The following is a 16,748-nucleotide window of genomic DNA, read 5'->3' on the forward strand; positions in this document are numbered from 1 at the left end:
AAGAACTAGAACGATCCCCATCCGCCTAGGCTTGTGGAAGCACGCGTTTGACGTGTAAGGTCCATGTTAGGCTGCTAAAGGCTGTATTACAACATTTAGAAGACTGTGAGCGTAGTTGGCCTAGTTCTATGGCCATTGCTGATTGGAAAACAACTTGACCCGTCGTAGACCATTGAGAGTGGAAGGACTAGACAGATCCTGTCAAGTATACGCACGTGGAAGCACGTGATTTACGTGTAAGGCACTTATTAGACTGCCAAAGACCGTATTACAACTTTTAGACGACTGTGCACGTAGTTGACGGTGTTTTACTGCCATTGCGGATTGGAATACGACTTGAGGCGTCGTAGTCCATTTAGAGTGAAAGGACTACACTGATCCTCACAAATCTACCCTCGTGGAAGGACGTAATATACGTGTAAGGCCCTTATTAGACTACAAAAGGCCGTATTGCAATCTTTAGAAGCCTGTGCACGTAGTTGACAATGTTCTATGGCGTAGTTGGCCGAGTTTTATGGCCATTGCGGATTGGAAAACGACTTGAGGCGTCGTAGTCCATTGAAAGTGGAAGGACTACACTGATCCTCACATGTCTACCCACGTGGAAGGACGTGATTAACAGGAAAAGCCCATTTTAGGCTGCAAAAAGCCGTACTACAACATTTAGAAGACTGTGCACGTAGTTGACGATGTTCTATGGCCATTGCGGATTGGAAAACGACTTGAGCCGTCGTAGTCCATTGAGATTTGAAGAACCAGAACGATCCCCATCCGCCTAGGCTTGTGGAAGCACGCGTTTGACGTGTAAGGCCCATGTTAGGCTGCTAAAGGCTGTATTACAACATTTAGAAGACTGTGAGCGTAGTTGGCCTAGTTCTATGGCCATTGCTGATTGGAAAACAACTTGACCCGTCGTAGACCATTGAGAGTGGAAGGACTAGACAGATCCTGTCAAGTATACGCACGTGGAAGCACGTGATTTACGTGTAGGGCACTTATTAGACTGCCAAAGACCGTATTGCAATCTTTAGAAGCCTGTGCACGTAGTTGACAATGTTCTATGGCCATTGCGGATTGGAAAACGACTTGAGCTGTCGTAGTCCATTGAGATTTGAAGAACAAGACCGATCCCCATCCGCCTAGGCTTGTGGAAGCACGCGTTTGACGTGTAAGGCCCATGTTAGGTTGCTAAAGGCTGTATTACAACATTTAAAAGACTGTGAGCGTAGTTGGCCTAGTTCTACGGCCATTGCTGATTGGAAAACAACTTGACCCGTCGTAGACCATTGAGAGTGGAAGGACTAGACAGATCCTGTCAAGTATACGCACGTGGAAGCACGTGATTTACGTGTAAGGCACTTATTAGACTGCCAAAGACCGTATTGCAATCTTTAGAAGCCTGTGCACGTAGTTGACAATGTTCTATGGCCATTGCGGATTGGAAAACGACTTGAGGCGTCGCAGTCCATTGAGAGTGGAAGGACTACACTGATCCTCACATGTCTACCCTCGTGAAAGGACGTAATATGCGTGTAAGGCCCTTATTAGACCTCAAAAGGCCGTATTACAATATTTGGAAGACTGTGCACGTAGTTGACGGTGTTATACTGCCATTTCGGATTGGAAAACGACTTGAGTTGTCGTAGTCCATTGAGAGTGGAAGGACTATACTGATCTTCACATGTCTACCCTCGTGGAAGGACGTAATATACGTGTAAGGCCCTTATTAGACCTCAAAAGGCCGTATTACAATATTTGGAAGACTGTGCACGTAGTTGACGGTGTTTTACTGCCATTGCGGATTGGAAAATCACTTGAGGCGTCGTAGTCCATTGAGAGTGGAAGAACTAGACCGATCCCCACCTGTCTAGGATCGTGGAAGCACGTGATTTACGTGTGAGACCCTTATTAGACTACAAAAGGCCGTATTACAACATTTAGAAGCCTGTGCACGTAGTTGACAATGTTCTATGGCCATTGAGGCGTCGTAGTCCATTAAGAGTGGAAGGACTAGACCGATCCCCATCCGCCTAGGCTTGTGGAAGCACGCGTTTGACGTGTAAGGCCAATGTTAGGCTGCTAAAGGCCGTATTGCACCATTTAGAAGACTGTGAGCGTAGTTGGCCGAGTTTTATGGCCATTGCGGATTGGAAAACGACTTGAGGCGTCGTAGTCCATTGAAAGTGGAAGGACTACACTGATCCTCACATGTCTACCCACGTGGAAGGACGTGATTAACAGGAAAAGCCCATTTTAGGCTGCAAAAAGCCGTACTACAACATTTAGAAGACTGTGCACGTAGTTGACGATGTTCTATGGCCATTGCGGATTGGAAAACGACTTGAGCCGTCGTAGTCCATTGAGATTTGAAGAACTAGAACGATCCCCATCCGCCTAGGCTTGTGGAAGCACGCGTTTGACGTGTAAGGCCCATGTTAGGCTGCTAAAGGCTGTATTACAACATTTAGAAGACTGTGAGCGTAGTTGCCCTAGTTCTATGGCCATTGCTGATTGGAAAACAACTTGACCCGTCGTAGACCATTGAGAGTGGAAGGACTAGACAGATCCTGTCAAGTATACGCACGTGGAAGCACGTGATTTACGTGTAAGGCACTTATTAGACTGCCAAAGACCGTATTACAACTTTTAGAAGACTGTGCACGTAGTTGACGGTGTTTTACTGCCATTGCGGATTGGAATACGACTTGAGGCGTCGTAGTCCATTTAGAGTGAAAGGACTACACTGATCCTCACATATCTACCCTCGTGGAAGGACGTAATATACGTGTAAGGCCCTTATTAGACTACAAAAGGCCGTATTGCAATCTTTAGAAGCCTGTGCACGTAGTTGACAATGTTCTATGGCCATTGCGGATTGGAAAACGACTTGAGGCGTCGTAGTCCATTAAGAGTGGAAGGACTAGACCGATCCCCATCCGCCTAGGCTTGTGGAAGCACGCGTTTGACGTGTAAGGCCAATGTTAGGCTGCTAAAGGCCGTATTGCACCATTTAGAAGACTGTGAGCGTAGTTGGCAGAGTTTTATGGCCATTGCGGATTGAAAAACGACTTGAGGCGTCGTAGTCCATTGAAAGTGGAAGGACTACACTGATCCTCACATGTCTACCCACGTGGAAGGACGTGATTAACAGGAAAAGCCCATTTTAGGCTGCAAAAAGCCGTACTACAACATTTAGAAGACTGTGCACGTAGTTGACGATGTTCTATGGCCATTGCGGATTGGAAAACGACTTGAGCTGTCGTAGTCCATTGAGATTTGAAGAACTAGACCGATCCCCATCCGCCTAGGCTTGTGGAAGCACGCGTTTGACGTGTAAGGCCCATGTTAGGCTGCTAAAGGCTGTATTACAACATTTAGAAGACTGTGAGCGTAGTTGGCCTAGTTCTATGGCCATTGCTGATTGGTAAACAACTTGTCCCATCGTAGACCATTGAGAGTGTAAGGACTAGACGGATCCTGTCATGTATACGCACGTGGAAGCACGTAATTTACGTGTAAGGCCCGTATTAGACTGCCAAAGACCGTATTACAACTTTTAGGAGACTGTGCACGTAGTTGACGGTGTTCTACTGCCATTGCGGATTGGAAACGACTTGAGGCGTCGCAGTCCATTGAGAGTGGAAGGACTACACTGATCCTCACATGTCTACCCTCGTGGAAGGACGTAATATGCATGTAAGGCCCTTATTAGACCTCAAAAGGCCGTATTACAATATTTGGAAGACTGTGCACGTAGTTGACGGTGTTTTACTGCCATTGCGGATTGGAAAATCACTTGAGGCGTCGTAGTCCATTGAGAGTGGAAGAACTAGACCGATCCCCACCTGTCTAGGATCGTGGAAGCACGTGATTTACGTGTGAGACCCTTATTAGACCGTATTGCACCATTTAGAAGACTGTGAGCGTAGTTGGCCGAGTTTTATGGCCATTGCGGATTGGAAAACGACTTGAGGCGTCGTAGTCCATTAAAAGTGGAAGGACTACACTGATCCTCACATGTCTACCCACGTGGAAGGACGTGATTAACAGGAAAAGCCCATTTTAGGCTGCAAAAAGCCGTACTACAACATTTAGAAGACTGTGCACGTAGTTGACGATGTTCTATGGCCATTGCGGATTGGAAAACGACTTGAGCCGTCGTAGTCCATTGAGATTTGAAGAACCAGAACGATCCCCATCCGCCTAGGCTTGTGGAAGCACGCGTTTGACGTGTAAGGCCCATGTTAGGCTGCTAAAGGCTGTATTACAACATTTAGAAGACTGTGAGCGTAGTTGGCCTAGTTCTATGGCCATTGCTGATTGGAAAACAACTTGACCCGTCATAGACCATTAAGAGTGGAAGGACTAGACAGATCCTGTCAAGTATACGCACGTGGAAGCACGTGATTTACATGTAAGTCACTTATTAGACTGCCAAAGACCGTATTGCAATCTTTAGAAGCCTGTGCACGTAGTTGACAATGTTCTATGGCCATTGCGGATTGGAAAACGACTTGAGGCGTCGCAGTCCATTGAGAGTGGAAGGACTACACTGATCCTCACATGTCTACCCTCGTGGAAGGACGTAATATGCGTGTAAGGCCCTTATTAGACCTCAAAAGGCCGTATTACAATATTTGGAAGACTGTGCACGTAGTTGACGGTGTTCTACTGCCATTTCGGATTGGAAAACGACTTGAGTTGTCGTAGTCCATTGAGAGTGGAAGGACTATACTGATCTTCACATGTCTACCCTCGTGGAAGGACGTAATATACGTGTAAGGCCCTTATTAGACCTCAAAAGGCCGTATTACAATATTTGGAAGACTGTGCACGTAGTTGACGGTGTTTTACTGCCATTGCGGATTGGAAAATCACTTGAGGCGTCGTAGTCCATTGAGAGTGGAAGAACTAGACCGATCCCCACCTGTCTAGGATCGTGGAAGCACGTGATTTACGTGTGAGACCCTTATTAGACTACAAAAAGCCGTATTACAACATTTAGAAGCCTGTGCACGTAGTTGACAATGTTCTATGGCCATTGAGGCGTCGTAGTCCATTAAGAGTGGAAGGACTAGACCGATCCCCATCCGCCTAGGTTTGTGGAAGCACGCGTTTGACGTGTAAGGCCAATGTTAGGCTGCTAAAGGCCGTATTGCACCATTTAGAAGACTGTGAGCGTAGTTGGCCGAGTTTTATGGCCATTGCGGATTGGAAAACGACTTGAGGCGTCGTAGTCCATTAAAAGTGGAAGGACTACACTGATCCTCACATGTCTACCCACGTGGAAGGACGTGATTAACAGGAAAAGCCCATTTTAGGCTGCAAAAAGCCGTACTACAACATTTAGAAGACTGTGCACGTAGTTGACGATGTTCTATGGCCATTGCGGATTGGAAAACGACTTGAGCCGTCGTAGTCCATTGAGATTTGAAGAACCAGAACGATCCCCATCCGCCTAGGCTTGTGGAAGCACGCGTTTGACGTGTAAGGCCCATGTTAGGCTGCTAAAGGCTGTATTACAACATTTAGAAGACTGTGAGCGTAGTTGGCCTAGTTCTATGGCCATTGCTGATTGGAAAACAACTTGACCCGTCGTAGACCATTGAGAGTGGAAGGACTAGACAGATCCTGTCAAGTATACGCACGTGGAAGCACGTGATTTACGTGTAAGGCACTTATTAGACTGCCAAAGACCGTATTGCAATCTTTAGAAGCCTGTGCACGTAGTTGACAATGTTCTATGGCCATTGCGGATTGGAAAACGACTTGAGGCGTCGCAGTCCATTGAGAGTGGAAGGACTACACTGATCCTCACATGTCTACCCTCGTGAAAGGACGTAATATGCGTGTAAGGCCCTTATTAGACCTCAAAAGGCCGTATTACAATATTTGGAAGACTGTGCACGTAGTTGACGGTGTTCTACTGCCATTTCGGATTGGAAAACGACTTGAGTTGTCGTAGTCCATTGAGAGTGGAAGGACTATACTGATCTTCACATGTCTACCCTCGTGGAAGGACGTAATATACGTGTAAGGCCCTTATTAGACCTCAAAAGGCCGTATTACAATATTTGGAAGACTGTGCACGTAGTTGACGGTGTTTTACTGCCATTGCGGATTGGAAAATCACTTGAGGCGTCGTAGTCCATTGAGAGTGGAAGAACTAGACCGATCCCCACCTGTCTAGGATCGTGGAAGCACGTGATTTACGTGTGAGACCCTTATTAGACTACAAAAGGCCGTATTACAACATTTAGAAGCCTGTGCACGTAGTTGACAATGTTCTATGGCCATTGAGGCGTCGTAGTCCATTAAGAGTGGAAGGACTAGACCGATCCCCATCCGCCTAGGCTTGTGGAAGCACGCGTTTGACGTGTAAGGCCAATGTTAGGCTGCTAAAGGCCGTATTGCACCATTTAGAAGACTGTGAGCGTAGTTGGCAGAGTTTTATGGCCATTGCGGATTGAAAAACGACTTGAGGCGTCGTAGTCCATTGAAAGTGGAAGGACTACACTGATCCTCACATGTCTACCCACGTGGAAGGACGTGATTAACAGGAAAAGCCCATTTTAGGCTGCAAAAAGCCGTACTACAACATTTAGAAGACTGTGCACGTAGTTGACGATGTTCTATGGCCATTGCGGATTGGAAAACGACTTGAGCTGTCGTAGTCCATTGAGATTTGAAGAACTAGACCGATCCCCATCCGCCTAGGCTTGTGGAAGCACGCGTTTGACGTGTAAGGCCCATGTTAGGCTGCTAAAGGCTGTATTACAACATTTAGAAGACTGTGAGCGTAGTTGGCCTAGTTCTATGGCCATTGCTGATTGGTAAACAACTTGTCCCATCGTAGACCATTGAGAGTGTAAGGACTAGACGGATCCTGTCATGTATACGCACGTGGAAGCACGTAATTTACGTGTAAGGCCCGTATTAGACTGCCAAAGACCGTATTACAACTTTTAGGAGACTGTGCACGTAGTTGACGGTGTTCTACTGCCATTGCGGATTGGAAACGACTTGAGGCGTCGCAGTCCATTGAGAGTGGAAGGACTACACTGATCCTCACATGTCTACCCTCGTGGAAGGACGTAATATGCGTGTAAGGCCCTTATTAGACCTCAAAAGGCCGTATTACAATATTTGGAAGACTGTGCACGTAGTTGACGGTGTTTTACTGCCATTGCGGATTGGAAAATCACTTGAAGCGTCGTAGTCCATTGAGAGTGGAAGAACTAGACCGATCCCCACCTGTCTAGGATCGTGGAAGCACGTGATTTACGTGTGAGACCCTTATTAGACCGTATTGCACCATTTAGAAGACTGTGAGCGTAGTTGGCCGAGTTTTATGGCCATTGCAGATTGGAAAACGACTTGAGGCGTCGTAGTCCATTAAAAGTGGAAGGACTACACTGATCCTCACATGTCTACCCACGTGGAAGGACGTGATTAACAGGAAAAGCCCATTTTAGGCTGCAAAAAGCCGTACTACAACATTTAGAAGACTGTGCACGTAGTTGACGATGTTCTATGGCCATTGCGGATTGGAAAACGACTTGAGCCGTCGTAGTCCATTGAGATTTGAAGAACCAGAACGATCCCCATCCGCCTAGGCTTGTGGAAGCACGCGTTTGACGTGTAAGGCCCATGTTAGGCTGCTAAAGGCTGTATTACAACATTTAGAAGACTGTGAGCGTAGTTGGCCTAGTTCTATGGCCATTGCTGATTGGAAAACAACTTGACCCGTCATAGACCATTGAGAGTGGAAGGACTAGACAGATCCTGTCAAGTATACGCCCGTGGAAGCACGTGATTTACATGTAAGTCACTTATTAGACTGCCAAAGACCGTATTGCAATCTTTAGAAGCCTGTGCACGTAGTTGACAATGTTCTATGGCCATTGCGGATTGGAAAACGACTTGAGGCGTCGCAGTCCATTGAGAGTGGAAGGACTACACTGATCCTCACATGTCTACCCTCGTGGAAGGACGTAATATGCGTGTAAGGCCCTTATTAGACCTCAAAAGGCCGTATTACAATATTTGGAAGACTGTGCACGTAGTTGACGGTGTTCTACTGCCATTTCGGATTGGAAAACGACTTGAGTTGTCGTAGTCCATTGAGAGTGGAAGGACTATACTGATCCTCACATGTCTACCCTCGTGGAAGGACGTAATATACGTGTAAGGCCCTTATTAGACCTCAAAAGGCCGTATTACAATATTTGGAAGACTGTGAAAGTAGTTGACGGTGTTTTACTGCCATTGCGGATTGGAAAATCACTTGAGGCGTCGTAGTCCATTGAGAGTGGAAGAACTAGACCGATCCCCACCTGTCTAGGATCGTGGAAGCACGTGATTTACGTGTGAGACCCTTATTAGACTACAAAAGGCCGTATTACAACATTTAGAAGCCTCTGCACGTAGTTGACAATGTTCTATGGCCATTGAGGCGTCGTAGTCCATTAAGAGTGGAAGGACTAGACCGATCCCCATCCGCCTAGGCTTGTGGAAGCACGCGTTTGACGTGTAAGGCCAATGTTAGGCTGCTAAAGGCCGTATTGCACCATTTAGAAGACTGTGAGCGTAGTTGGCCGAGTTTTATGGCCATTGCGGATTGGAAAACGACTTGAGGCGTCGTAGTCCATTGAAAGTGGAAGGACTACACTGATCCTCACATGTCTACCCACGTGGAAGGACGTGATTAACAGGAAAAGCCTATTTTAGGCTGCAAAAAACCGTACTACAACATTTAGAAGACTGTGCACGTAGTTGACGATGTTCTATGGCCATTGCGGATTGGAAAACGACTTGAGCCGTCGTAGTCCATTGAGATTTAAAGAACTAGAATGATCCCCATCCGCGTAGGCTTGTGGAAGCACGCGTTTGACGTGTAAGGCCCATGTTAGGCTGCTAAAGGCTGTATTACAACATTTAGAAGACTGTGAGCGTAGTTGGCCTAGTTCTATGGCCATTGCTGATTGGAAAACAACTTGACCCGTCGTAGACCATTGAGAGTGGAAGGACTAGACAGATCCTGTCAAGTATACGCACGTGGAAGCACGTGATTTACGTGTAAGGCACTTATTAGACTGCCAAAGACCGTATTACAACTTTTAGAAGACTGTGCACGTAGTTGACGGTGTTTTACTGCCATTGCGGATTGGAATACGACTTGAGGCGTCGTAGTCCATTTAGAGTGAAAGGACTACACTGATCCTCACATATCTACCCTCGTGGAAGGACGTAATATACGTGTAAGGCCCTTATTAGACTACAAAAGGCCGTATTGCAATCTTTAGAAGCCTGTGCACGTAGTTGACAATGTTCTATGGCCATTGCGGATTGGAAAACGACTTGAGGCGTCGTAGTCCATTAAGAGTGGAAGGACTAGACCGATCCCCATCCGCCTGGGCTTGTGGAAGCATGCGTTTGACGTGTAAGGCCAATGTTAGGCTGCTAAAGGCCGTATTGCACCATTTAGAAGACTGTGAGCGTAGTTGGCAGAGTTTTATGGCCATTGCTGATTGGTAAACAACTTGTCCCATCGTAGACCATTGAGAGTGTAAGGACTAGACGGATCCTGTCATGTATACGCACGTGGAAGCACGTAATTTACGTGTAAGGCCCGTATTAGACTGCCAAAGACCGTATTACAACTTTTAGGAGACTGTGCACGTAGTTGACGGTGTTTTACTGCCATTGCGGATTGGAATACGACTTGAGGCGTCGTAGTCCATTTAGAGTGAAAGGACTACACTGATCCTCACATATCTACCCTCGTGGAAGGACGTAATATGCGTGTAAGGCCCTTATTAGACCTCAAAAGGCCGTATTACAATATTTGGAAGACTGTGCACGTAGTTGACGGTGTTCTACTGCCATTTCGGATTGGAAAACGACTTGAGTTGTCGTAGTCCATTGAGAGTGGAAGGACTATACTGATCTTCACATGTCTACCCTCGTGGAAGGACGTAATATACGTGTAAGGCCCTTATTAGACCTCAAAAGGCCGTATTACAATATTTGGAAGACTGTGCACGTAGTTGACGGTGTTTTACTGCCATTGCGGATTGGAAAATCACTTGAGGCGTCGTAGTCCATTGAGAGTGGAAGAACTAGACCGATCCCCACCTGTCTAGGATCGTGGAAGCACGTGATTTACGTGTGAGACCCTTATTAGACTACAAAAAGCCGTATTACAACATTTAGAAGCCTGTGCACGTAGTTGACAATGTTTTATGGCCATTGAGGCGTCGTAGTCCATTAAGAGTGGAAGGACTAGACCGATCCCCATCCGCCTAGGTTTGTGGAAGCACGCGTTTGACGTGTAAGGCCAATGTTAGGCTGCTAAAGGCCGTATTGCACCATTTAGAAGACTGTGAGCGTAGTTGGCCGAGTTTTATGGTCATTGCGGATTGGAAAACGACTTGAGGCGTCGTAGTCCATTAAAAGTGGAAGGACTACACTGATCCTCACATGTCTACCCACGTGGAAGGACGTGATTTACAGGAAAAGCCCATTTTAGGCTGCAAAAAGCCGTACTACAACATTTAGAAGACTGTGCACGTAGTTGACGATGTTCTATGGCCATTGCGGATTGGAAAACGACTTGAGCCGTCGTAGTCCATTGAGATTTGAAGAACCAGAACGATCCCCATCCGCCTAGGCTTGTGGAAGCACGCGTTTGACGTGTAAGGCCCATGTTAGGCTGCTAAAGGCTGTATTACAACATTTAGAAGACTGTGAGCGTAGTTGGCCTAGTTCTATGGCCATTGCTGATTGGTAAACAACTTGTCCCATCGTAGACCATTGAGAGTGTAAGGACTAGACGGATCCTGTCATGTATACGCACGTGGAAGCACGTAATTTACGTGTAAGGCCCGTATTAGACTGCCAAAGACCGTATTACAACTTTTAGGAGACTGTGCACGTAGTTGACGGTGTTCTACTGCCATTGCGGATTGGAAACGACTTGAGGCGTCGCAGTCCATTGAGAGTGGAAGGACTACACTGATCCTCACATGTCTACCCTCGTGGAAGGACGTAATATGCGTGTAAGGCCCTTATTAGACCTCAAAAGGCCGTATTACAATATTTGGAAGACTGTGCACGTAGTTGACGGTGTTTTACTGCCATTGCGGATTGGAAAATCACTTGAAGCGTCGTAGTCCATTGAGAGTGGAAGAACTAGACCGATCCCCAGCTGTCTAGGATCGTGGAAGCACGTGATTTACGTGTGAGACCCTTATTAGACCGTATTGCACCATTTAGAAGACTGTGAGCGTAGTTGGCCGAGTTTTATGGCCATTGCAGATTGGAAAACGACTTGAGGCGTCGTAGTCCATTAAAAGTGGAAGGACTACACTGATCCTCACATGTCTACCCACGTGGAAGGACGTGATTAACAGGAAAAGCCCATTTTAGGCTGCAAAAAGCCGTACTACAACATTTAGAAGACTGTGCACGTAGTTGACGATGTTCTATGGCCATTGCGGATTGGAAAACGACTTGAGCCGTCGTAGTCCATTGAGATTTGAAGAACCAGAACGATCCCCATCCGCCTAGGCTTGTGGAAGCACGCGTTTGACGTGTAAGGCCCATGTTAGGCTGCTAAAGGCTGTATTACAACATTTAGAAGACTGTGAGCGTAGTTGGCCTAGTTCTATGGCCATTGCTGATTGGAAAACAACTTGACCCGTCATAGACCATTGAGAGTGGAAGGACTAGACAGATCCTGTCAAGTATACGCCCGTGGAAGCACGTGATTTACATGTAAGTCACTTATTAGACTGCCAAAGACCGTATTGCAATCTTTAGAAGCCTGTGCACGTAGTTGACAATGTTCTATGGCCATTGCGGATTGGAAAACGACTTGAGGCGTCGGAGTCCATTGAGAGTGGAAGGACTACACTGATCCTCACATGTCTACCCTCGTGGAAGGACGTTATATGCGTGTAAGGCCCTTATTAGACCTCAAAAGGCCGTATTACAATATTTGGAAGACTGTGCACGTAGTTGACGGTGTTCTACTGCCATTTCGGATTGGAAAACGACTTGAGTTGTCGTAGTCCATTGAGAGTGGAAGGACTATACTGATCCTCACATGTCTACCCTCGTGGAAGGACGTAATATACGTGTAAGGCCCTTATTAGACCTCAAAAGGCCGTATTACAATATTTGGAAGACTGTGAAAGTAGTTGACGGTGTTTTACTGCCATTGCGGATTGGAAAATCACTTGAGGCGTCGTAGTCCATTGAGAGTGGAAGAACTAGACCGATCCCCACCTGTCTAGGATCGTGGAAGCACGTGATTTACGTGTGAGACCCTTATTAGACTACAAAAGGCCGTATTACAACATTTAGAAGCCTCTGCACGTAGTTGACAATGTTCTATGGCCATTGAGGCGTCGTAGTCCATTAAGAGTGGAAGGACTAGACCGATCCCCATCCGCCTAGGCTTGTGAAAGCACGCGTTTGACGTGTAAGGCCAATGTTAGGCTGCTAAAGGCCGTATTGCACCATTTAGAAGACTGTGAGCGTAGTTGGCCGAGTTTTATGGCCATTGCGGATTGGAAAACGACTTGAGGCGTCGTAGTCCATTGAAAGTGGAAGGACTACACTGATCCTCACATGTCTACCCACGTGGAAGGACGTGATTAACAGGAAAAGCCTATTTTAGGCTGCAAAAAGCCGTACTACAACATTTAGAAGACTGTGCACGTAGTTGACGATGTTCTATGGCCATTGCGGATTGGAAAACGACTTGAGCCGTCGTAGTCCATTGAGATTTAAAGAACTAGAATGATCCCCATCCGCGTAGGCTTGTGGAAGCACGCGTTTGACGTGTAAGGCCCATGTTAGGCTGCTAAAGGCTGTATTACAACATTTAGAAGACTGTGAGCGTAGTTGGCCTAGTTCTATGGCCATTGCTGATTGGAAAACAACTTGACCCGTCGTAGACCATTGAGAGTGGAAGGACTAGACAGATCCTGTCAAGTATACGCACGTGGAAGCACGTGATTTACGTGTAAGGCACTTATTAGACTGCCAAAGACCGTATTACAACTTTTAGAAGACTGTGCACGTAGTTGACGGTGTTTTACTGCCATTGCGGATTGGAATACGACTTGAGGCGTCGTAGTCCATTTAGAGTGAAAGGACTACACTGATCCTCACATATCTACCCTCGTGGAAGGACGTAATATACGTGTAAGGCCCTTATTAGACTACAAAAGGCCGTATTGCAATCTTTAGAAGCCTGTGCACGTAGTTGACAATGTTCTATGGCCATTGCGGATTGGAAAACGACTTGAGGCGTCGTAGTCCATTAAGAGTGGAAGGACTAGACCGATCCCCATCCGCCTGGGCTTGTGGAAGCATGCGTTTGACGTGTAAGGCCAATGTTAGGCTGCTAAAGGCCGTATTGCACCATTTAGAAGACTGTGAGCGTAGTTGGCAGAGTTTTATGGCCATTGCGGATTGGAAAACGACTTGAGGCGTCGTAGTCCATTGAAAGTGGAAGGACTACACTGATCCTCACATGTCTACCCACGTGGAAGGACGTGATTAACAGGAAAAGCCCATTTTAGGCTGCAAAAAGCCGTACTACAACATTTAGAAGACTGTGCACGTAGTTGACGATGTTCTATGGCCATTGCGGATTGGAAAACGACTTGAGCCGTCGTAGTCCATTAAGATTTGAAGAACTAGAACGATCCCCATCCGCCTAGGCTTGTGGAAGCACGCGTTTGACGTGTAAGGCCCATGTTAGGCTGCTAAAGGCTGTATTACAACATTTAAAAGACTGTGAGCGTAGTTGGCCTAGTTCTATGGCCATTGCTGATTGGTAAACAACTTGTCTCATCGTAGACCATTGAGAGTGTAAGGACTAGACGGATCCTGTCATGTATACGCACGTGGAAACACGTGATTTACGTGTAAGGCCCGTATTAGACTGCCAAAGACCGTATTACAACTTTTAGGAGACTGTGCACGTAGTTGACGGTGTTCTACTGCCATTGCGGATTGGAAACGACTTGAGGCGTCGCAGTCCATTGAGAGTGGAAGGACTACACTGATCCTCACATGTCTACCCTCGTGGAAGAACGTAATATGCGTGTAAGGCCCTTATTAGACCGTAATGGCCGTATTACAATATTTGGAAGACTGTGCACGTAGTTGTCGGTGTTCTACTGCCATTTCGGATTGGAAAACGACTTGAGTTGTCGTAGTCCATTGAGAGTGGAAGGACTATACTGATCCTCACATGTCTACCCTCGTGGAAGGACGTAATATACGTGTAAGGCCCTTATTAGACCTCAAAAGGCCGTATTACAATATTTGGAAGACTGTGCACGTAGTTGACGGTGTTTTACTGCCATTGCGGATTGGAAAATCACTTGAGGCGTCGTAGTCCATTGAGAGTGGAAGAACTAGACCGATCCCCACCTGTCTAGGATCGTGGAAGCACGCGTTTGACGTGTAAGGCCAATGTTAGGCTGCTAAAGGCCGTATTGCACCATTTAGAAGACTGTGAGCGTAGTTGGCCGAGTTTTATGGCCATTGCGGATTGGAAAACGACTTGAGGCGTCGTAGTCCATTGAAAGTGGAAGGACTACACTGATCCTCACATGTCTACCCACGTGGAAGGACGTGATTAACAGGAAAAGCCCATTTTAGGCTGCAAACAGCCGTACTACAACATTTAGAAGACTGTGCACGTAGTTGACGATGTTCTATGGCCATTGCGGATTGGAAAACGACTTGAGCCGTCGTAGTCCATTGAGATTTGAAGAACCAGAACGATCCCCATCCGCCTAGGATCGTGGAAGCACGTGATTCACGTGTAAGGCCCTTATTAGGCTACAAAAGGCCGTATTACAACATTTAGAAGACTGTACACGTAGTTGACAATGTTCTATGGCCATTGCGGATTGGAAAACGACTTGAGGCGTCGTAGTCTATTAAGAGTGGAAGGACTAGACCGATCCCCACCTGTGTAGGCTCCTGGAAGCACGTGATTTACGTGTGAGGCCCTTATTAGAACTCAAAATGCCGTATTGCAATATTTAGAAGACTGTGCACGTAGTTGACGGTGCTCTATTGCCATTGCGGAATGAAGAGCGATTTGTGGCGTCGTAGTCCATTGAGAGTGGAAGGACTACACTGATCCTCACATGTCTACCATCGTGGAAGCACGTGATTTACGGGAAAAGCCCATATTAGGCTGCAAAACGCAGCATTACAACATTTAGAAGAAGTCTTTGCACGTAGTTTACGGTGGTCTATGGCCATTGCGGATTGGAAAACCACTTGAGGCGTCGTAGTTCATTGAGAGTGGAAGGACTAGACCGATCCTCACCTGTCTAGGATCCTGGAAGCACGTGATTTACGTGTAAGGCCCTTATTAGGCTACAAAAGGCCGTATTACAACATTTAGAAGACTGTACACGTAGTTGACAATGTTCTATGGCCATTGCGGATTGGAAAACGACTTGAGGCGTCGTAGTCTATTAAGAGTGGAAGGACTAGACCGATCCCCACCTGTGTAGGCTCCTGGAAGCACGTGATTTACGCGTGAGGCCCTTATTAGACCTCAAAATGCCGTATTGCAATATTTAGAAGACTGTGCACGTAGTTGACGGTGCTCTATTGCCATTGCGGAATGAAGAGCGATTTGTGGCGTCGTAGTCCATTGAGAGTGGAAGGACTACACTGATCCTAACATGTCAACCATCGTGGAAGGACGAGATTTACGGGAAAAGCCCATATTAGGCTGCAAAACGCAGCATTACAACATTTAGAAGAAGTCTTTGCACGTAGTTTACGGTGGTCTATGGCCATTGCGGATTGGAAAACCACTTGAGGCGTCGTAGTTCATTGAGAGTGGAAGGACTAGACCAATCCTCACCTGTCTAGGATCGTGGAAGCACGTGATTTACGTGTAAGGCCCTTATTAGGCTACAAAAGGCCGTATTACAACATTTAGAACACTGTACACGTAGTTGACAATGTTCTATGGCCATTGCGGATTGGAAAACGACTTGAGGCGTCGTAGTCTATTAAGAGTGGAAGGACTAGACCGATCCCCACCTGTGTAGGCTCCTGGAAGCACGTGATTTACGTGTGAGGCCCTTATTAGACCTCAAAATGCCGTATTGCAATATTTAGAAGACTGTGCACGTAGTTGACGGTGCTCTATTGCCATTGCGGAATGAAAAGCGATTTGTTGCGTCGTAGTCCATTGAGAGTGGAAGGACTACACTGATCCTCACATGTCTACCATCGTGGAAGCACGTGATTTACGTGTAAGGCCCTTATTAGACTACAAAAGGCCGTATTGCAATCTTTAGAAGCCTGTGCACATAGTTAACGGTGTTCTATCGCCATTGCGGATTGGTAAACGACTTGAGGCGTCGTAGTCCATTGAGAGTGGAAGGACTACACTGATCCTCACATGTCTACCCTTGTGGAAGGACGTGATTTACGGGAAAAGCCCATATTAGGCTGCAAAACGCCGTATTACAACATTTAGGAGAAGACTTTGCGCGTAGTTTACTGTGGTCTATGGCCATTGCGGATTGGAAAACCACTTGAGGCGTCGTAGTTCATTGAGAGTGGAAGGACTAGACCGATCCTCACCTGTCTAGGATCGTGGAAGCACGTGATTTACGTGTAAGGCCCTTATTAGGCTACAAAAGGCCGTATTACAACATTTAGAAGACTGTACACGTAGTTGACAA

Source organism: Hydractinia symbiolongicarpus, chromosome 4 (genome assembly GCF_029227915.1).
Source record: "Hydractinia symbiolongicarpus strain clone_291-10 chromosome 4, HSymV2.1, whole genome shotgun sequence".
Lineage (NCBI taxonomy): Eukaryota > Metazoa > Cnidaria > Hydrozoa > Anthoathecata > Hydractiniidae > Hydractinia > Hydractinia symbiolongicarpus.